Genomic DNA, 24,144 nt, shown 5'->3' with positions numbered 1-24,144 from the left:
CTTAGCGTAACCCAAAAATATTGTCCAGGATCTAGCGTGAGGGCCAAAAGATTTTAATAGGATGAAGTTGATATCCTAGCACCATGCAGTGTACTCACAACAAATTGGAGTACAGCTGCTTTCACTATCTTTAGTTCTATAATAATGCTACAACTAATTCAAGTATGCCTAAGCCTAGGAGGGCAAAAAGCCTCTGTAGAACCTTACACAAAATCTGAGGTTATTGAGAGCTCTCCAAGGTACCAAAGGAATATAGACATTTAGTCTACTCACCCAATGGTAAGTGCCCTATTTCTTGGTATTCTGTAAGTGACACCATTTATTTATGTGACTTCCACTATTACAATGTCAGACATTTGCCTTAATTTGAATCTTACTGAACCTAGCAAAATGCTGTAGCACATTTATTATATTGACCTAACTATGTCATGTTCTGGCAACTGGCCCAGCTAGCTGCACTGCTGACCAGCAAGAAAATTTCCTGGCCAAATTTTATTTTTAAAATATACATGTCTAGTCTTCCCAGTATGAATGAAAACTCTTGACAGGGAAATTATACCTCTGTGTATTGATAATACTGGTGAATGTATTTTTCTTTGACTTCTATATACACAATTTAGTACAGGTCTCAGTCACAAGCGACCACTCTGAAGCTTGTTGGCTAGTTGATTTAAACTGAAAAATTCAAACCTGATGCTTGAGTGGTACCTACAAATGAACCAGAGAAGTATACTTAGCTCCTATATCTCTCTGAGTGTACTGTCTATTTAACTAGTCCTCCAAACCATATCTGGACAGACTTCCAGCTTAGATTTAGGTTAGTCCTAAATAGTAGAAAGAATTTTAAAAGAGTATGGTTATATGTATAATAACTAATGGCATGTTTCTGGATGCAAAGGAACTCCCATACAATACTGGTTTGCAAGGGATGTGGTACAGTAAAAATAATTTTCAGAAATATATTTACTACTCAGCCATAAAAAGAACAAAATCTTACCTTTTGCAACAGCATGGATGGACCTGGAAATTATTAAGCTAAGTGAAACAAGCCAGTCAGAAAAAGGACAAATACCATGAGATCTCACTTCCATGTGGAATTTAATCAACAAAATAATTTAACAAATAAAATAGAAACAGAAGCATAGATACATAGAACAGACTGATAGCTGTCAAAGGGAAGGGGGTTGGGCTGGGTGAAAAAAGGTGAAGGAATTAAGGAGGTGGGGATGGCTGGGGTGGGAGGAAAATGGAGACAACTGTACTTGAACAACAAAAACAAGCAAGCAAACAAACAAAAATGGTGCTGGGAAAACTGGATATCCACATGCAAAAGAATGAAATTAGACCCTTATTTTACACCATATATTAAAATTAACCCCAAATGGATTAACTTCAAATGGATTGAAGTCTTAAAGGTAAGGCCTGAACATATAAAACTCCTAGAAGAAACATGGTTAGGGGTATTCATAACATTAGTTTTGACAATAATTTCATGTTATGAAATGAAATATGCAGGCAATAAGAGCAACAAAAGACAATACTATATATATATGTATATAGTATATATACTATAGTCATATATAGTCATATATGATATATATCATATATAGTATGATATATATCATATATATATCATATATATATATGATACATAGGCACAACAATAATGTGGTAATAGCCAGAGGAAAATGGGGTGGTGGGAGAGGTAGAAATGAACAAAAGGAGGTTAAATGAGGACAGAAAGAGACTTGATTTGGAAGGGTAAGCACGCACAGTATGCAGATAATGCCTCATTGAGCCATGCACAAAAAGTCACCCCAGTAAATTCAATAAAAGATAAAATAAATAAATAAATGAAAAAATATTTACTAGAGCATCATATAAGTTTGCACAGAACATTTAAATAACTCTACGTGAAATGTAAGCTTATTCCAAAAAAAGATTTTTAAATAAATTAGGCTTCAGTTTCTTAATGATTTCTAGGCTAGGAAAAGCACTCATAAACTTAGTTGTTATTGCAATATCAAGACAAAAATATGCATCAGACAATTAGCCCCAGACAATGACATTGAAGGTATTAACCAGGTCATCTAAACTATTAATCAGTTCATCATAACTATATATCATCATAGTATGACACATTTAAATGTGGAAATAGTAAGACCTACTACCATTAATTTAAGGGCATAATTACTCCCAAAAGTAGCAAGAAAATAAGAAATGCTATTTTCAATTTTATAGGTAGTTTCATCACTATAAGTTATGAAATTATGTATTTGTAACATCCTATACTATTTTATTCATAGATTACAGTCTGCATAAAAAAATTTTACGATTATTTTATATACATTTATATTTTGTATATAAAATACAAAAATACAAAAATACATTTTGCCTTAGAATACAGTGAGCACTCAGTTAATATTGTTTGGATAAGTGTATAACATAAGCATATTCTACTAATTTCAGATTATGTTCTATAGACTTTTATAAAACAGAATCAGACTTCCGCCAAGATGGAGGTATAGGTGGAAGCACTGCACCTTCTTGAACAACCAAGTTTAAAAACAACAAAGTTTTAGTAACAAAAACACAGCCAAACCACAGAAAATTGAACTATATGGAAGTCTGACAACAACAAACACTTCGGCTAAACCAGTAAGAGGGCCAGAGCCAGCAGCAGAGTGGGGTCAGGCAGGAAAGATCCACCAGACTGACCTGGGTGACCCAGGTGCACCAGCAGCCATGGGTGGATCCCAGATGTGGAGTAGCAACAGGCGGACCCACTGAGGGCACAAGGTGGTGGACCCACTGAGGGCTGACCATGGTCACACATTCGCATGTAGATAAACCAGTGAAGGAACCAGCAGTGAGACAAACCATGTAGGCCCCAGCAGCGGGAGCAGCAGAGGGGACCTCCATTGTCCCTCTCTGACCTGCCCCCACATACAGCCTCACAAACTAGCAACCTGGGTGGCCCCACCCTGGTGAACACCAAAGGCTTCACTCCTCTTACATAACAGGCACGTACAGACCAAAACATGGCTCAAGAAGAACTGAGAGCCCCAGAGCCGATAAATCTAAGCAATGAAGAAATAGCCAAACTTTCAGATGCACAGTTCAAAACACTGGTGATCAGAATGCTCACAGAACTGGTTGATTTTAGTCACAAATTAGAGAAACAAATGAAAGCTAAACTAAGTGAAATGAAGGAAAATGCACAGGAAACCAACAGATGAGAATGAAACTGGGACTCAAATCAATGGAGTGGAGCAGAAGGAAGAAAGAAACATCCAATCAGAAAAGGATGAAGAAACAAGAATTCAAAAAAATGAGGAGAGGCTTAGGAACCTTCAGGACATCTTTAAACATTCCAACATCCGAATTATAGGGGTACCAGAAGGGGAAGAGAAACAGCCACAAGTGGAAAACTTATTTGAACAAATAATAAAGGAGAACTTCCCCAATCTGGCAAAGGAAATCCAGGAAATCCAGGAAGCTCAGAGAGTCCCAAAGAAGTTGGACCCCAGGTGGAACACACCAAGGCACATCATCATTACATTAGCCAAGATTAAAATGAAGGAGAGAATCCTAGAAACAGCAAGAGATAAGGGGACAGTCACCTACAAAGGAGTTCCCATCAGACTGGCAGCACATTTCTCAAAAGACACCTTGCAGGCAAGAAGAGGCTGGAAAAAAGTATTCCAAGTCATGAAATCCAAAGACCTACATCCAAGATTGCTCTATCCAGCAAAGCTTTCATTTAGAATGGAAAGACAGATAAAGTGCTTCTCAGATAAGGTCAAGTTCAAGGAGTTCATCATCACCAAGCCCTTATTTTATGAAATGTTAAAGGGACTTATCTAAGAAAAAGAAGATAAAAAATATGAACAGTGAAAGGACAGCAAACACAGGAAAACATCGGCAAGAAAATCTCAGATATTTCACGCAGCACCATTTTTACTGATGTGTCCCCTAGAGCAAGGAATATAAAGGAAAGAATAAACAAACGGGAACTCATCAAAATAAAAAGCTTCTGCATGGCTAAAGAAAACAGTATTAAATTAAAAAGACAACCAAGTGTATGGGAAAATATATTTGCCAATGATACCTCAGACAAAGGTTTAATCTCCAAAATATACAAAGAACTTACACGACTCCACTCTAAGAAGACATCTAACCCAATTAAAAAATGGGAAGAGGACATACAGAATATCCAGAGACACATGAAAAGATGTTCAATATCGTTAGCTATCAGAGAGATGCAAATTAAAACCACAATGAGAAACCACTTTACACCAGTCAGGATGGCTATCATAAATAAAGCAACAAACAACAAATGTTGGAGAGGTTGTGGAGAAAAGGGGTCCTTAGTTCACTGTTGGTGGGATTGCAGACTGGTACAACCATTATGGAAAACAGTATGGAATTTTCTCAGAAAAATAAAAATTGACCTGCCTTTTGACCCAGCAATTCCACTGCTAGGATTATATCCCAAGAATCCTAAAACATCAATTTCAAAGAACCTATGCACCACAATGTTCATAGCAGCACAATTTACAATAGCCAAGAGTTGGAAGCAACCTAGGTGCCCGACAGTAAATGAATGGATCAAAAAATTGTGGCACATATACACAATGGAATTCTATGCAGCAGAGAGAAAGAAGGAGCATTAAGTATTTCTGTACTCCACAGGTAGTTCTAATCAGGGGAAAATAGTAGTTGCCCTCACCTGAGCCTTTGAACCCAAGAAATAGATGAGATAGAGATTTTCACCAGAAGGGAATGACTTAGTTCATTTTGTTTTTATAATTTACTAAAGAGTTTTCTGGTCATCGAAGTCACAAATGATGTTTTTAAAAACAAGAATATCTATAGAAATATGGAAACATTTTTCTATTTCCAATATACCAACTATGCTTAAACAGAGTAAACTGAATTCACAAAGCAATATGATTCCATATGCATTTTGACCACAGAAAATCAGTTGTCTACCACCACTACTGAATATATGTAGAATAAATTAAAAAACTATTAGTGTATAGACATGATAAATTATTATCCTGACTATCTAGGGTAGCTACATATTATATGTAGACTTTTTTTAGGTAGCTTTTATTTCTAAATATATCAAGTTGTAGGCTAAGTCTAGTGGATATGTGCATCTTCTTCCAGACTTATTTTAATACTTCGTTAATTGATACTTAATATGTTGGATCCAAGATGGCAGAGGAATAAGTGGAAGCTATATTAACCTCCTCCCAGTACCAATCTGGAATTACAACTAAATTGTAGAAAAATCACCCTGAATAACCTACTGAACACTAGCTGGACAGAAGCCTTATAAATGACAGACAGAAAAAGCACTTTCACCACAGTAAGACTGGTAGAGAGTGTGGAGGATGTGCAGAAGGGTCGGCTAGGCCACCATAAGTGTGCAATTAAAGTTCCAGAGGGATATTTCAGTGGTCAGGGAGTTTCCCCCTGAGAAGTATGAGGTCTAAACCTCAAGCTGGGCTCCCCAACCTACAGCACCAGAACTGGAAAGTAACCCCGATAACATCCAGCTTTAAAAAGTAGTAGAATTTCTGCCTGTCAGGAAGACATGGCTGGAGACACAGAGAAACTCCTAAAAGGCTAACACACAAAATTTCCTTTGCAGCCACTTACTCTGGACTCTGTCAGAAGGACAGCAGAATGGACCAGAGACACTTGAGAAAAGTCTTGGGTTGGTAGCTCAAGACAGAATTGAAGATACAGAGCCCAGGATCCCTGTACTGAGTTATTCTTCACACTGCAGGAGCCATCTTTCTCAGGAAGACCATGCCCCTTTAAGTGATATCAGCCTGAGGGAAAGCAGTAGCCCCACCCACAGGAATTACTATGCTCCAGCTTGTGGTGGCTTAATCAGGGTTGCTGATTGCAGCTTGAGGCTATATCATTGATTCATTTAACAACTAAGGTGCAAAATACAAAGCAACAGTCATAATGAAAAGGCAAAGAAACAGACCCCAAATGAAAGAATGAGAGAATTCTCCAGAAGAAGAACTAGATGAAATGGAGGAAGCAATTTATCAGATAGAGAGTTTAGGATAATGATTATAAGGATACTCAACAGCATGAAAAAAGGTATAGAAGCCATAAAAAAGGACCAGTCACAAATAAAGAATGTAATATCTGAAATAAATAATACACTGGAAGAAATAAATAGGTGAAGCAGAGGATCGAATCAGTGTTTGGAAGACAAGGTAGAAGACACCTGGGAGGAAGAGCAGCAAAAAGAAAAAAGAGTTTTAAAATATTAGGAGAGCTTAAGAAACATTTTGGACCACATGAAGCAAAACAACATCCACATCACTGAAATACCAGATGGAGAAGAGAGCAAGCAACGAGTCAAGAAACTATTGGAAGAAATAATGACCAAAAATTTCCCTAATCTGGTGAAGGGAACATGACATACAAGTTCAGGAAGCTCAGAGAGTCCCAAATAAGTTGGACCTAAAGAGGCCCACACTGAGACACATCATTATTAAAATGGCAAGGCTTAAAGATGGCAAGGCTTAAAGACAAGGAGAGAATCCTAAAAGCCACATGAGAAAAAGCAGGTAGTTATATACTAGGGAGCACCAGTTTCTCTAAGAAAGACAAATGCCATATGATTTCACTCATGTGGAATTTATGGAATTTAATGAACAAACTGAACTAATGAGGGAAATAGGGATAGAATCATAGATGGAGAGCAGGATGATAGCTAGTGGGAGGTTGGGGGAGATTAAGGGGTGGAGAAATTGAGGAAAAAGGACTCATGGACATGGATAACAGTGTGGTGATTGCTGTGGGGAGGAGGTTATAAAGGGACCAAGTGGTAATGGAAAAAATACAGTGAAGATTGACTAAAAAATAAATGTTAAAATAAATTTTAAAAACTAAAAACTAAATTGATATGTCAATTCAGTATGTATTGGCTAAAAGCCTTTTACATGCCAGGCACAATGAGAAATCCTGGTTATTCAAAGACAATACATTTACCACTCCCAAATCTTAGCTCTTATATTCAACAGTCTGCTAGAAGATGTCAAGTATGTAAACCCAGAAATGGCAGAGAAGCTCTATGAGCACATTCGAAATTGCAGAGAATCACCCTCCAGTCTTCTGGCTTAAAGCCAATGCTCCCAACACTAACAAGTTCTGCTCTCCATTCTACTCCACCCCATTTGCCTTTTTTCTCTTCAAGATTTGTCTATTTTTGTTCCTCAATAGCTGTCCTATATATTCTGTCCCTGGGTATATCCTACCATCTTCTTCTACTCAAGTACAACTTAGGTTTGAAAGCAAGCCACATTATTTTGCTCTTTATCCATGTATTATTAATGACCCAAAAGCAATGACTGTGGTTCTTTTGGTAGTAAGTATTTTATCACTAGAATATTGAAAAAAGATAAAAATATGAAAGGAATAAGAAGAGCTTAGGGAATTTACAAAGTTATCAGTGATTCCATTTTTTAAGTGATATTCTGTTTCTTATGCATATTGCATCTCTTGGCTAAGACATTTCATCATCTGAAATTCTAAACCTTGGCTCTCTGCTGAACTGAGCTGGACCAAAATAGTCTGTAGACTTTCCTGTAATCCTTGGCCATTACACAACAACCTAATAGTACTTTGAATTCCATGACCAGCTTTACACTTTATTCATTGGCTGCCTGATGGAAAATATATGAATGAGCAAAGTCATAGTGAGAGAAAGTAACAAAGAACAATCTTGAAAGGAAAAATAAAATGCAAAATAGTATTCCACTGTTAAAATCTAACTGAATTTACTTGAAATTCAGGTCTCTGTAACAACTACCTAGCCATATAACTGGGCCCCGAGGCAGTCACCTATACAATCACCATTGTCAAGCTCTCAAATGCATAAAAGAATATCCCCTGATTTTCTGGGTACACAGTTTTGTCCTTTTCCTAAGGTATGCTCTGTATTCTACACTCTAAGCCAGAGTTTCTCAACCTCAGTACTATTGACATTTGAGGCCCAATAATTCTTTATTGTTGGGGCCTGCTACATGTATTTTAAAGTATTTAGCAGAATCTTGACTACTCTCTTCTAGATATGAATAGCAATCACCCCCACTCCTACACCATGATGTGATGACCAAAAAATCTCCAGAAATTATCAAATGTCCCTAGGGTAACACAATTACCTTCAGTTGATAAGTCTAGAAATAATTTCTTCTAAATCCATTGTGGTTTGGACCAAAGTATGAAAAAAAACTACAGGCTTATAACTATGTGGTTTGAGTTTAACTTAAATCTGTATTCATCTTTTCAACAAACATTGCTGGGAAAATTTGAATTCCACTTGTAAACGAATGAAGTTGGACCTTACTTTACACCATATCTAAAAATCACCTTCAAATGAATCAAAGACTTAAACATAAAGCTAAGACTATAAAATTCCTAGAGGAAACATAGAAAGCTTCATGACATTAAATTTGGCAATAATTACTTAGATATATCAGCAAAAACACAGGCAACAACAGTAAAAGCACACAAATGAAACTATATCAAAACTTAAAACTTTCGTACATCAAAGGATACAATCAACAGGGTAAAAAGAAAACCCATGGAACAGGTGAAAAAATTGTAAATCCTCTATAAGTATTTAATATCCAGAATACATACAGCTCAATGACAAAAAAACAATTTGATTTAGAAATGAATAAAGGATTTGAATAGACATTTCTCCAAAGAATATATACAAATGGCAAAAAAGTACATGAAAAGATGCTCACCACCGCTACTAATTAGGTCAATGCAAATCAAAACCACAATGAGATTAACTTTACACCCAGTAAAATGACTACTGTAAAACAAAGAGGAAGAAAATAAAAAGTGCTGGTGAGGATGTGGAGAAACTGGAACTCTTGTGCATTGTTGGTAAGAATGTAGAATGGTGTAGCCATTAGGAAAACCAGCATGACGGTTCCTCAAACAATTAAAAATTAAATGATCATGTGATCCAGCAGTTTCATTTCTGGGTATATACCCCAAAGAATTGAAATCAATGTTTCAGAGAGATATGTGTATATCCATGTTTATAGCAGCACTATCCACAATAGCCAACAGGTAAAGGCATGAGACCAAAAGGTCCATAGGTACATGAATGGATAAAAAATATGGTTTCCAGGGGCTGGAAGGAAGTAGAATGGGGAATTGTTTAATGGGTAGAAAGTTTCTGTTCTGCAAGACAAAAAAGGTCTGGAAATTGGTTGCACGACAATGTATTTAACACCACTGAACTATATATTTAGGCACACTTAAGAAAGTAAATTTTATGTTATGTGTATTCTATCACAATGCCAGTGAGAGAAGTGAAGACAATTCTCTTAGATTAGAAAATTCAATATCCAAAGTATTATCTTAAGAATGTCAAGGCCTTACCTATGGTTTATCCTTAGATACTAGGATCCACTGGCATTTCTGAATGAAGAGCAGCCTCTCATTGGCTACCATTGTCTTTGATTTTGCCTCTTTCAAGGCATGGCAAACTCAAATCATCATTCTCTCGTTCTTTATTGAACACTTAAAGTAAACAAGTATGGTCCTGGGGGTGTTACACAGAGTGTACAATTCAATTCTGAGAAAACAATAATAGATTTTTGCAAATTTGCATGTACTCAACCATAGCAAGTGGTTTTGAGAACACAGACTAGGCCTGAGCACCTACGTCTGAATTCTGGTGGGGCCACTTGTTAGCTGTGGTCTTTTGGCATTGTGGCCTCTATTTCCTCATCCTTAAAATGGAGGTATGAGTAGTACCTTACTCATAAAGTTGCTATGCAGATCAAATTATTTGATATTTATGAAGCTGGCATATAAAAAGGGCTACATAAGTATTCATTAAAGAAATTCACAAACATGTACTGAGCACCTAACAAAACAGAGAACACCCTACTAATAGCTGTGAACATTTGCCTTAGAACCTAGCATTTAACATGGTGAAAGGGGATTCCTAGCTGTTTGGCTATTTTAAGAAAATGTGCAAGTCCTTGAAACTATCTCCTCTGTCTGTGATGACTGAGAACTAATCATTTAATGGAGAGGAAGTATGATGCTAAGTTGTCCTGTATTGAGTCTAGTCTAGTGAAGCTGTCTAGCTGCCCTAATAGCTTCAAAATGCACAGAAGGAAGTAGAGAGTAAGCCTGTTGTCCTGGGGTGTACACTACCACTGTTTTCAGAGAGAAATGCGCCATTAAAATCAAGTGTTATTTCTGGGTTACAAACAGAAAAAAAACCCAGCAAAAGCAAAAACAAATCTAAAGTTAACAAAGTATCTGCTTTATCAAACTAGAGTCATGGATGGAATTATAATGACACTCTCTGAGCAGAAGCCTGAGCTGCATTAAAAATGTGAAATCTTTTATGAGGACTGGATAGAAACATGAAATGCCTAGAGATTTGAGAACATGCTAAAAATGAAAATCCGAATACAATAGGTTAGGTATGTCTGATGTTTGCTACTGCAAAACAAGAAAACATTTAGGACATAAACTTCTTAAGAGATTGTTTTTCACTGAAAACTAAACAACTCTTAAGAATTCTCAACTGGTGAACATTTGCATAAAAATATTTCATGGTAGTTCAAAAAACAGCATTTGAACCTGGACAAAAAAGTGATAAGATATAACTCTTGATATTTGTCAAAATCACAATATAAAATAAAATTTATGAAACCTAGGACTCCATTAACAATGAAGTTCTTAACTGAGTACTTAGGAGAAAGAAGCTTTTATAACCTAGAAAACCACATATATATTCTGTGTTTATATTGAAAATTGGGTTGTCTTTCATGTTGCTAATTTCTATTGTACATCTGCTCACATTTTAAAAATATCCTAATTGTTTGACAAATAGTATGTATGTGGGTTTTCTTAGCCCCTGTAATTTTAGATGTTACATTATTATATCACCTGCTGCCTTGCCAATATCCCAGTGATAAAATAGGCACCAAAATAAGTCTCTCTCATGGGCAAGAAAAACACAGACATATTAGAGGAAAAAAAAAAAGACATTCAGATGAACATTTACTTGCCTATTACCATACACTGTGATAAAACTAAGCCTATGGTAGTAATCATTTCACAGTATATACATATATCAAACCATTAAGTTATACACTTTAAACTTACACAATGTTTAATGTCAATTATATGTCAATAAAATCGGAAATAAAATACAATGAAATTCTTTGTCAATTAAAAAAAGAAACACCTGTCCTTAGAGTTGTCTAATACAATGACTCCTGATATTTTTCTTCCACATAATGCCCTAAAAATATCATTTATGATTGTAATACTCTGTCCTAAAAGTACTCATTTTGGTGCTATTGATTTAATAGCCTGGCCATAGTACAGGAAAAAAATAGTCTTGGTTTAGACTTACATTCTATTCCTAGGGCACTTCCTTCATGAATATCCTTTCAATTGCATTGATTCATGACATATTAGTGACATGATAAGAACTATGGTTCAAGTGTGAGTCAATAAAACGTACTACAATTAAAGAATAAATATTCAAATATTACTGTCCCATAATGCTGAAGATTAATCCAGCCCTCCACCCTTAGAAATAGAGCCAAAGGACTCATTAGTGTTACATTTATATAGTTGAAACAAGAAGAGAAGGTCTATTAATCTTTGACAGAGTAGTGAGGCTGATTATAGCATCACAAGATGCCAAAAGACTTTGTAGGAAGAAAATGAAAGAAAGCCAATGATGGAGGAGTAAGACACGTTACAGAGGGTTAACCTGTAAAGTGAAGTATTGAATAAAGGAAGAAACAAAAATAATATCACTTAATGCCTGTTATGTATCATATTAGCTGACTTCATCTTCACAAAAAATAAATACATTTGGTGGAATAGTGGGTGTAATGAGAAGAATCAACTGGATTAAGTTACTTGCCTAAGATTACACAAGGAGTAAGCAATGTAATCGGAATAAGAATTAAAGTTTTCTCATTATAATTTCAGTATACTTTGCACACTCTGCAACTTTTTCCCTCTTTATTGTTAAATCTGAACAATATTTTCCTTAATTTTTAAAATTTATATTTGCAGATAAAATTGCTTCTTTGGGGGGCCACTTTTACTGTTTTATCTATCACATTGTATTTTAAATTACCTGTTCATATTTCTCCCATGTAACTCAGAGGCTCAGCATTTAAAATTGGAAGGTATCCAAATAGTCTGCTCAATTCATTTGTTCATTCATCTATTCATTCATTCATTCACTCACAAAAAAAGGATAAAGCCTCCCTTCTCAGGGTTCCCAGGAAGAATATGGACTGAGGAAACAAGCCATGAACTATGGTTAGAGGTTTGTTTCTCACTTTTTTTATTAGAAATAAGATTTTGTTTATATTTTTGGTGGGAGGAAGAAAGAGAGGGAGAGAGACACTGATTAGTCACCTCTTGTACACACTCTGCCCAGGGATTGAATCTGCAACCCAGTGCCCAGACTGGGAATCAAACTGGCTACCTTTCACTTTGTGGGACCACACTCAACCAACTGAGCTACACCGTTCAGGACTGTTTCTCACCCTTAACAGCAAGGATAGAGAGACTACCCACCAAAAACTCATTTTTCCTTCATCTTCAGTATTAATATGCCTTTACCTCCTTTGCTAATAAAACAGCACATAAGAAATCAGTGAAAGCACCGTAGGTCGAGCATCCAGGAAAGCTCCTTAAAATAGGAGTAGTCAGGTAGCAGGTGCCATTCTGCCTTTCCCAATGTTTCTAATATGGATGCGTCAGCTGGAGCTCTAGCAGCCACCTTGTGACCTTGAGGATGAAAACCATGTGCTAAGGTTGATGGAGTTACCATACTAGCTCTGAACAGCCTACCTCTAGATCTTTTTTGCATGATTAAAAAATAAATGTCTGCCTTATTTTTAAAAAAGAAGGCTGCTGGACAAATAACAGATCTGGAGTTCAGAGAAGACTGGCTAAATATATGATTTGTGAATCATCAGTATAGAGATATTATTTAATGTCATGGGTCTAAGTGAGATCATCGGCCTAAGCATCCCAATGATTAGTTTGGGGACATGAAAATCGCCAGCTGAGGAGATTGAAGAAGAGCAGCCTCTGAGGAAGAAGAGAGACTAACGTGTCCAGGAAGCCAAGTAAAGGCAGTGTTTCAAGAAAGAGAGAGTAATCGATGGTACGAAATGCTGCTGATGGGCTGAGGAAGACAAGGATAGAGAATCGATCGAGTGTGGCACATGGATGTTCTAGTGAAGTTTTGAGGGGGAAACTTGATTAGTTTTCAAAAGAGAACTGAAGGGGAGAAAATGTGAAGAGAAGTATAAGAAATTATTTGGGGGAATTTTGCCATTAAGGGGAACAGAAATATGGTAATATATAGATGGGTGCATGAGGTCAAAGAGGGCCTTCGAAAGAATAGAGCCATAGCACATCTGTAGACTGAGAGAAAGAATCCAATAGGACACAAAATTGCTGATGCAGAGAGGAGCAGGGTTAAGTATAAGAGCAAAGCCCTGGAAGATGAGAGGGAATAAAATGCACCGTACAGTGGAGGGGTTGGCCTTAACCAGGTACAAAGTTGGTCCATAGAAACAGGAAGGTTGGCAAGAAATGTGGGTACACATCACAGGTAGGTGGTCCACGTGGGAGTAAAAGGTTTGCAACTAGAGCCACATGCCTAGGACATTCTGCCTATCAGCTGTGTCCCATGCTGTGTGGGGGTTGGAAAATACTAGTTCATCCTCTGAAATACTTCTCTTTGCCTCTGCTCTCTACTGAGTCAAATTCTACAAGTAGAGATTAATTCTTCTAGCTGAATGTTCATTACCCTAAAATGGAATAACACAATAAGCCCCACGAGTCAATTATGCCTAAGAGAGAATTAATTTGTTGGGTCCCCACTGCGAGAAGGCTTTTTAAAGAGTCATGAGAGTATGATAACCCTGAATGTTTTCCCTTTGGGGCTGGGAGTTGGAGGCTGAGAATGGTGGAAAGGGGTGTGTGAGGAACTACCAATGAATCTATGAAACTTACCAGGATATACAATGTATAACTCTAAGACCACATGGGCTAATTCTTGGTTTGCCATTTTGTAGCTTGGTTATCTAGCATCAGTCAGTTGACCTCTCTGAGTCTCAGTTTGCTAATCTGTAAATGGAGGAAAGAGTTAAATAAAAATAAAATGTGTGTAGTATAATTTTTCTATTATTGTCCTAGTATAAAAAAATTTAAATACTGCTATATTTTCCTCTTTTTCAGAGCATATTTCCTTCTTGCTCACACAACAAACTATTTATACCTGGCTTCTTGCTCTGTATCAGATTCCTAAATATAGCTCCCTAGTGATTAACTGATGAAGAGAATAAGTCACATAACAGGGGCAAATTCAGTGCTCGTAGTCATTTGGACAGGGGACCTTGAGTTTCATAATTAGCACCACTGGCACCACTTGGTAGTAGTGGAAGAGTCATTGTGTTTTATTCTTGTACACTTGTAACATTTGTATCTGTCGCATAAAATCATTTTACATGTCAAAAGATATCCTCTCCTTGGCTACAACAAAGCTCCTTGATGGAAAAGTTTATCATGTTTGCGTCATTTAACAATTAATATTTGTTGATGGGAATCGGTACAAAATGAAATTCAAGCCACATATCAGAATTAATTCATAAGCAATATCTTAATTAATTCATCATTAACAAGCGATATCAGGTTCATAGTCATTGAAAAAAGACTAACGTACACAAAATAGCAATGCTTTAAGAAACTCCAAACACAAATTTCTCAACTTTCTTCTAAGTACTTGGCAAAGCCTTGTTAGGGCTCATATAAAATATAAAATTTATTAATGCATTTTAAAGCTGAGTCACGTTTCTGAAAATCTCATATGTTTAAAACTTCCTAGGAGACTTTTTCTTCCTTCTCAATGTCTCTACCAAGTTACTTTACAGAAAAGCAAAGCACTTTATAACCACTGGCATTCAATATTCCTACCACAATGTATAAGATAAGGATGGTAGAGCAGGTAATTATTCATCTATTTGACAAAAAAAAAGCTACCAGCAGCAAATGTGCTCACTAGGCATTTGGTATTCAGTGGGGATTAACACTGAAATCCCTGAATCCCAAATAAGTACTATGTTTATAGAGATAGAGCCATCAGACTATTTGTCTACAAAGCTTTATTCAGAGGAAGCAGTTGCTTAATTTATTCTCTAATTGCCAGGTAGTTTCCTAAATAATCTTATTTTTATTAATTTAGACAGAACTATTAAGTTGGCATTATTTTTATGAACTCCAAAGTGTTTTACCCGAGTTTGCACTGTTGCTCTGAGTGTTATGTGAATAGCCATTTTCAATGAAGTATTGTACCAATTCATTTGAATAGAAACTCTTGTCCTAAAGACATAACTTTTTACTGCCTTTCCATTGCTAGGAGACAGACCTGACCTGATCAATGATAAGTTGAGAAGAAAGTCTGCCAAAAGACAAGCAATAACTCTTACTTCTGTTTCCATCCTAAATATTCTTGGAAACAACTAAGAAATAAAGAACAATTTGATTTAGATGCTGTAAAGTTATCTGAATAAAGGTTAAATACAACTTTCACTGCACTGAGTAATGGTTATATGAGCTTTCCATCACCCTTCTGCAGGTAGCATGAAAGTGATATAAAGGCCCAAGAGGGTAGATAAGATCCAAAGGTACCATTTTGTCTGGCCCCTGTCTCCATCCCGTTCCTCACTTGTGTGGTCCTATACAGCAGAAACTCCTCCCCCACCTTTTTTTTAAACAAAATAAAGTGTTTGTGGTATTTAATGTTTATTAACAGAATGTACTGTATCATACAACCCAAATAAACCTGCACAATTTAAATCACTTTGCTTTGTATTCATTGGTGTTAGTTTATCATTACTTTTGTCCTATAAATGTCTCTTTCTTCTTCTTCCAGCAAAGAGGTTCCAATCCTTTGTGTTTTTTAAACAATTTTAATTAATTTTATAAGTATTACATATGAACAGGGAAATAATTGTTTTATCTCTACTTTACTGATGAGGGTCTGTGGTTCCCAAAAGGTTAAGTGACTACCTCTGCCCTCCCTGCTCCACTAAGAAAAAAAGGAAAGAAAAAAACAGTTTGTAAGCGGTGACACCAGGATGACTGTCTAGACTCTCTGACTCCAGATCCAGAGCTGCTTTCCCATCGCCTCTCGTGAATAAACTTTATTATATAAACAAATCGCTAGGAGGTTAGATTCTAATGACTAGAGAAAACAACTTCAGTGACTTTCTGGTACTTTAAAAAGAACATCATTTTTTAAATGTATTAGAAATGTATTTAAATTAACTTAAGGCAATAGCGTTTCATTGGCATCTAGTTTCACTAATGGAGACAAGTATCAAAATCAAGAAAGCAACTGGAATTTTAAAGAATATAGATTATTTTACAGCCAAAGTAATTTGTAGTTTTCTCTGTGAAGAAGGAGAGTGATTCAATCCCATAACAAATAGTGATTTCCTTTTCTTTTTAAATTTCCATTTACTGTGGTAAAAACACTTAATATGGGTTTTCAGATAAAAGTACTATTCTATGAAACTAAGTAATATGTAAATGGTCTAAAAGAATAAATTTAATATATCTAACATTTTATTAATAGGAGCTTGTTTAATGAAACCATGTCATGTAAAACATTTAAGTAATCTGTTATGATCTACATTACAAATTTTTATGTGAAAGCATCACCTCTGGATATATTAGCAAACTGGTGTCTGCTGCTTACCTGCCATCACCCAGGGGTTGGGCTAAGCATTGCACATATATTACGCTGTTTAATCTTCATAATGGACTAATAAGATACAAGTAGTATTTTACTAATTTTGCAGATATAAAAAAAAATTAAGATAGTTCAATGGTTTTCCCATAACATAGAGTACAGTAAAGATGGCGTTGAAATTCAAATGCTGGCCCTTTGCACCAGACCACCCAGCCTCCTAAAATCTCTGTGTGGTGGGCAGTGAGACAGGCACGAGTAGAGTAGTAATGACAGGCCAGGTATGGAGTGCCACCAGGGAAGAAAGCCCTGGGTACCTAGCACTGGGTAAAACTAGGAAAACAAGGACCTCACCCTCAGGGTGACCTTTTCTCCCCTGTCATGTCACTAGGCTGGAGAATAGCCCCATGGGACTCCCATACAAGCCCTTGCACGACCACTACTTTAAGCATTAAGCCCTGAGGACCATAAGGTTCTGACCTGCATCAAATGATCTTGGGAGCAGAGACTCAGATCTGCTGACAACAGAGAGAGTTTTGGTCAAACTACAGATAATATTGGGCCTCAGTTGTGTTTCAGCTCCAGGCCCAGAAAAGCAGAAAGAACAGGCAGGCTGACACCATGGCTAACTAACATCGGGACCAGTGGTGATGACTAATAACCCCTTTCTGTGGCACTGACCATTTGGTGGAAGCCATGACCCTGAAAGGACACATCTGGAAAGCCGATGGATATTCTACTGAGATCCTCCCCCAGGATCTTCTCTAGGATTTCCCACCTTTACAGAGAGGATTAAAACCCTCAGTAGGAAGACCCAGAACTCTCTTTCCCCGCCCCACACCCCTTCTTCCTTTATGTGTGTTTTTGCGTTCTTTATCCTAAACCCCATGGGCCCTTCCTTTGCCTCTGTATTTGTACTTATTTTCTGAGCCCATGCAACCCAGCAGGCTCACTTACTCCATGGCTCATTTCTAGCTCTGTGACTTTCTAAATAAACCTTGCTAGTATGTGAGTCTTGGCTCTGAATCCTTTCTTTTTTCTTTTTTGAGAATTAAAATTATATTTCACATTTTTATTTTAGGCTGCAAAAACAAAACCAAGCAAGCAACAAAAAACAAAACGTGAAATGAACTTGTCAAATGATGAAAATTCATCCTTTCCAGGGATGCAGAAGGTAGACCAGTGCAGGTTATCCTCAAGGCCCCATACATCCTGCTTCTCTGGTGCTTGCACTCTGCTGGGTTTTGCTCCGTCTTTGAATCATAGTCTGGATCATTTTTCTCTTCTTCTTCTTCCCCTTCCTCATCCACTTCTTCTCCTTCTTAATCATAATCACCACCATCTTCTTCAATAGCTTCTCCAACAAAGCACAACACTGATTTGGGGATTATACTCTTTCCCAAAGAAAGATTTCCCAATCTTGGGATTACTTTCTCCCACATAAAAAGTGACCAGTTTCAAAGTCTGCAACAAGGATAGCTTCAGCAGCAGCATCCAGATTGCCACTCTCAGGAACTTCAGGAGGGCAAAAAAATTAAAAAATCATTGGAAATTTTTTTGTCACAGTATGAACTGTCCCATGTCTCTTGTGTTTCTGATTCTTTTTAGTGGTTTTAAAAGTGACATTCTTTCCTTGTTGCCAATCTATCTGGCGCTCAGTACAACCCATAATTTCTGGTCCAGCAAAAGAAAAGGGTTCAGAATCATCTGGTTCTGACCTCATCCTATATGTCTTTGTCAGCATTTCATCTGTGAAATACTCACTGGGTTCAAAGTGAAATTCTAAAACAAAGCTCATAGGCTGGCCAGCATCTGAGAACTTCACTTTAATATATTTCAAGTGCTTCAGAATAGACTCATCATGTTCCTGAACTATATCACTGAGAAAGTCAACATTCTCAAAAATAGTCAACCCAAGCTGAGAGATTCCACTGGGGTCTTGTTTTCCTTCATTTTTTTTTTATCTTCAATCTTGGCCTTTCCTTTCACCTCCTCCAAAATTTCATCTTCCTCATCTGGATTCCATTCACATTCTTCTTCCATAGGTTCATAAATTGCATTAATGATCTCGAACCACTTATTAAATAAAGGCTGATAGAGAACAGCATAGTTTCTTTCAAGATCATGAACTTCTTCATAGAGCTTGACTTCTATCTGTGCACATTTAACTTGGAGGTTTTTGAGAGCATTCACTCATCTTTAAAAACACCTTAGGCAAGCCTTCAGCGTATCCTGTTCGTGTTTCCACCAGACCATCAAGGCTTTCTCAGAGGGCAGCAAGAATCTGAGGGATTTGCATCATCTGAACAGTCAGCTGACTTGCTTTGATTTTTGTTTCTTCACCACTTTCTTCTTCAACTTCTTCAACATCATCTAAATCTTGATCAGGTTCAGACTGTTCTTTGGTGTCAATGTCTTCCATGTTGTAAGAAGTCCAAATACCGATGGCTAATATGGGGAGCTGCGCAGTCAGTGACTCAGGGTGGCAGCGGGAGGATCAGGGGGCGGTGCCACAAACAGATGGCACTTAAAAAGGTCTGCATTCTCAGTCAGAACTGAAGTACTGAGGTTGTTGAACCAAGGCCCAATCGCTGAGAACCTGTTGCCATTTCGCCACTAACATCTGTGTTGTTTTGGTAAACGTAAGCATGTTGGAGACACAACTATTTTCTGGGCAAGCTCACATCTGGCTGAGTAGTCTGGTAGGTGAGGGCTGAAGCCATAGTTATCCCCAGGAAGATAAAATTTGCATATGGATTTTAATGGTAAAATCTCAAGGGGAAGTTTTGGGCAGTTCAGGTACCAGCAAGAGAGACTTGAATCCCTGTTTCTTTGTCCTGTTTTCCTCGATCTCCCTTCAGGAGGCCTAAATAGTTCTAATGGTGGGAGAGATTTCCTGAATAAACTGCTGAGGTAACTGTGGCCCAATTAAGCCACAGAAGCAGTCTCAGAAACTCTATGCTGTAACAAATCATCTAAACTTATTAATTTGTGGAAGAATTAAAAGGGTGGCAAGGAGATATTTTGAGATAAATGAGTTTTTGATGACACTGGATTTTTTCCAAGGCATTTGTTCACTGAATCTTATACTGGGTTTTTATACATTGGCTCCTAAAATAGACAAGGCATCTTCCTATGTTTTTTTCTTTTTACTTTCAAGCTTATTGGTGCAAGTGGATAGAATTACTTCAGAGTGCTTGTCTTCTTTTCTCTTTCACACCGTAGATGGTAACACATGGCTTTTTAAAATATATTGGGGATGGCAGCCCAACAAGGCTCTGAAGTTTCTCATTAGGGGACGTGATCTATTTATCCTGGATATGGATAAATAGATATGTGTTTCTTTATTCTGATATGTGTTTCAATATAAATTAGCTTGGTTCATTAAAGGGTGATTATCTCACGATAATAAGTGAATGATACTTTGTTTCTTTAGCATACAAAATAATCACACAGTGGATATTATAAAATATTTCTTTACAAACTTGTGTACTTTGATTCTTTCACACTGGCACATTCCATACCCAGTGATACTTTTCAAACAATAAAGCATAATTTCTACTTTGCCATCCAAGACTGACAATAATGTGAATGTTTGTGTATGTTTAGAGACCTAGTAATATAATGAAACAGTAGTATCTATTGTTACCTATAATGCGTGAAGTATTATGCTAAATACTCTAATACATTATTTTAGGAGATAGTAGATTAGATAGACAGATATGTTTTTATATTTAAATTAACATTCAAAAATATTTAAACATAAGGCTATTTTCTCCATTTTGCAAATGACAGAATTAAGGTCCAAGACAGTTAACTGACTGATCTAAAATTTCAGTAGCAAATCAAACAACACTGAAACCCAATCTAGCTTTCTTGACTCCAGATAATGTAACACAAAATGAAGATTAACACTGAAAAATAAAATTCAAGATAACTTCAAAATAATATAGTGACAGAACCCCATGTGTTGTATGTTAAGAGATTATATAATATTCCATACTAATGACACAAGTTTTATAAGATTAGAAAAAAAACAGCTCCTCTTCCTGGGGTAGAAAAATTTGCATGCTGCAGACAGCCACCCTCTTAGAAACTTCTGAGCACCTCAAACCCACAATTTACCAGCAGGAAAAGTCATAAACTATTATAAATATCTCTAACCCTCCACTATATTTCAATAGCTTACTTTTAAAAGTGGGGCTATAAACTTACACATAATTTATCAGTATGTTAGTACACTATGAAGAATTAAACTCTGAAATTATGGTATGAGAGTATGTTGATGGATGGTAAATAATTCCATATTTTAAAAATATATTAATTTTCTTTTGATCCCCAAACCACTGCTCTCCATCAAAATGTGCTCTCCTCAAACTAAAAACATACATATGACTTTATATATGGGGAGAGATACGGATCTAGAGTAAATGTGGAAAAACATTGATAATCAGTAAATCTACATAAGGGGGCATTTGTCATACTATCTTTTCAACTTTTTGAAATTTTAAATCTTTACTACCAGTGATTGCTCCTTGATCCACAAATACTTCCACCCTCTTGGGCATCTTAGATGCATGTAATTATAATGTTATAAATTGTCTGGAATTTCTATGACTTTATCAAGTACAGCTACACAGAAATTTTTTTTCTCTCTCCACTCATTTATCCCTTAAACTTTGTTAAGTACGTGGAGATCAGGAACTCTGTCTGGAACAACTCCAAGTCTTCCAGTCCTGCAGTCACCCATGCGGCTTTGTTTGAACAGGTACCAGGAAAATGAGTCTCACTGCCCTATTTCTCAAGGAAACTCCAAACGATTCCTAGAACACTGATTTCCAGAAAATACTGTTAAAGCAATTTTCCTTGAGGCCACACTACCACGAGCCCTTTATTTCCAGTCTGTGTCCATTGCAGTAAGCCTGAGTCACGAGGGGTGTGGGCCAGAAGAGAAGCCAAGCCCGTCAGGGAGCACGCTGTGGACAGGTGTTCTCTCCTAGGAAAGGGCTAGAGAAGCAGCCGCTCCCCTGCTCCCTCAGAGAGAAAATGCCCGCGTTCCAGCAAGAAGCAATCTGAGAAGGTCAACAAATTTTTCTTTCAACCTAAAGTACACAGAAGGATTCAAACGTGTCTGTCAAACAATTACTAGGAGTGACAGAGGTCCCAACCTCTCAGTTCAGGAGAAAATAAGACAGAACCAAGGGAAAATTTTCATTCTTGGTGATGTCTTTTCTGAGGCACAAGGGTTGTTAACTCAGATTCCTCACTCTGCAGGTCACAAACTCTTACTCCCAAGTTATCTGGGAAATCCTATAAAAAGCTCAAATTTCTATACCTCTTGTTAATGTTAATATTTTAATGTTGCATCTGTGAAAACATATAGACAATAGAAACAATGTAATGTATAATATGCAAACATTCTAAAGGCCAAATAACAAACACTTCACTCACACGATTATTAAGAAATATGTAGAACTTTTCTCAGCCATTTGATGCATGAGGAATAACTAAAATAAATGATGGTACCATGCCACGGACAAATTTTATTACAACCACTACAGGCTAGGTAGTGTGATTTGTACACAGCGGATTAATGAAATAGACTACCATGTAAAACACTTAGCCTCTAGTGAGACATTATAACTAAACCTGTATCCGCAATAGCCTAGAACACAAAGTAGGAAACAAGTTAGAGTAGCCCTACAGGCAGAAAGGAAACACAACCATTATGAGATGAATAAAGTGAGAATGCTTGTAGAATAAGCACCACCTAAGCTTCCTTTTCTCCTCCTTCAATTCAGGCTGAAGGAAAAGTGCTCTAAGAATCAGGCACAGGAAACAGGAACCATATTCACTTTTTCTTTTCTTTTTTTCCAACACATATTTATTAGGCGCTAGCCTTTCCTGTAGGTGCCTGAGATTTAGTAAACGAGAAATAATCCCTGCCCTCAAGAAATTTAGTGGGATTGGTAGACAATAGAAGGTAAAAACAATGTAACATAAATATGTCTTTTCAGGGGATGTATATTGTAGAAGAAATATAAAGCACAGTGAGAGACGAGCAAGTAAAGGGCACTTTTTTAGACCGAGGAGTCAGAGAAGGCCCCTCTTAGCACATGTATTTGAGTGGAAGCCTGAACAGAAGAGAGTGAGCCACGTTCACCAAGCGTGAAGGCGCACAAGTGGAGGCATGCACGGTTTGTTGAAGAACAGAAAGGAGGCTATTGTGGCCGGAGAAGAGGAGGTGAGGTCCCCGGGAGCCTGAGGCCAGATAATGTAGGGCCCTGTAAACCAGGGTAAGCATTTTAGACTCTTCTGAGATCATTTAAATGCCTCGAGCATAATGTTGCTGGTATGTTGACAGTGGTGTTAGAGAAGGAAGCACTACAAACACCTAAGCAGAAAAACTGGGAGACAACAAAAGAAAAAAATGGGAAAAGAAAGCAAACGGGATTTCACAGAAGGGGCTTGGAGGTTAGCAGTTAGATAGCAGACATGGTCACTGGGCCACCCTCCAGCATGTGTCCTGGGGGTTGTCATTGTTACTTTGCACAGCCCTTTTTACAGTAAACATTTTAAAAAGCCAATATATTGATGATCTACAGACAGTAAAAGGCCAGGAAAACACCATTTATAGCCTTGCATTACTGAGAAAATGCTTGCTCTGATCAAAGCAATAGACTCAGGCTATGAGGCATACTCTTCCACTGGCATTCAGTTCAGACTACAGACTAAAATAATTTCTGTAAAAATACCCCACAAGGATTATACAAAAAGAAGAACACAAAGCACCTCTGACAAATTAGGACAGAGCATTAGGGTTTTCCCCAGATGTGTTCATCCTCCCACACACCTTGCTCTGATTGTTTGATGCATTTGGGAATACTGCATCAGCTAGCACCATCCATGATACCACACTGTAAATGATAAATGCAAGGGATACCAAATTTGCATACTCGAACTCCCAGTTTCCATAAACAATAATTTGTTAAGTCATAAAGAACGGCATAAGCGGAGTTTTTGATGTTATGGGATTTACACAATAATTAGAAGTCATTATCTCCCAAATACACATTCCCCTTTTTCCCTTTCTTTGCTTCTAATCTCTTAGTCCACCAGTCCACTCTCCACAATGCCTGCAAGGTATCTTTCCAAGGTAAAAGCTATTTATGGCAATTCCTTTCTCACAACCTGGCAGTGGCTCCCTCCTGGTAACGAAATAAAGCCCCAGTCTTCTTGTTCATGCTATTGAAATACACAGACTCTGGCTCCAGGCCTACTTCCCACCTTTGCCACCCTGCATTTTAGGCTGAAACTCTGGT

At 37.2% G+C, this 24,144-nt stretch overlaps 1 protein-coding gene and 1 pseudogene across 1 annotated transcript in view; both read right to left on the bottom strand.

The window, feature by feature from the left end:
- PDE4B (phosphodiesterase 4B) overlaps positions 1 to 24,144 on the bottom strand; it is a 353,336-nt gene that overhangs the window by 323,762 nt on the left and 5,430 nt on the right. The window lies entirely within an intron of this gene.
- LOC119063521 (nucleosome assembly protein 1-like 1) lies at positions 17,477 to 19,256 on the bottom strand (annotated as a pseudogene).

This window comes from Artibeus jamaicensis, unplaced genomic scaffold (assembly GCF_021234435.1).
Source record: "Artibeus jamaicensis isolate MK-2021 breed Jamaican fruit bat unplaced genomic scaffold, CSHL_Jam_final scaffold_1019, whole genome shotgun sequence".
NCBI classification, from domain to species: domain Eukaryota; kingdom Metazoa; phylum Chordata; class Mammalia; order Chiroptera; family Phyllostomidae; genus Artibeus; species Artibeus jamaicensis.
Note: the sequence above shows the minus strand (reverse complement) of the source record. Positions and strands in the feature narration are given on the sequence as shown.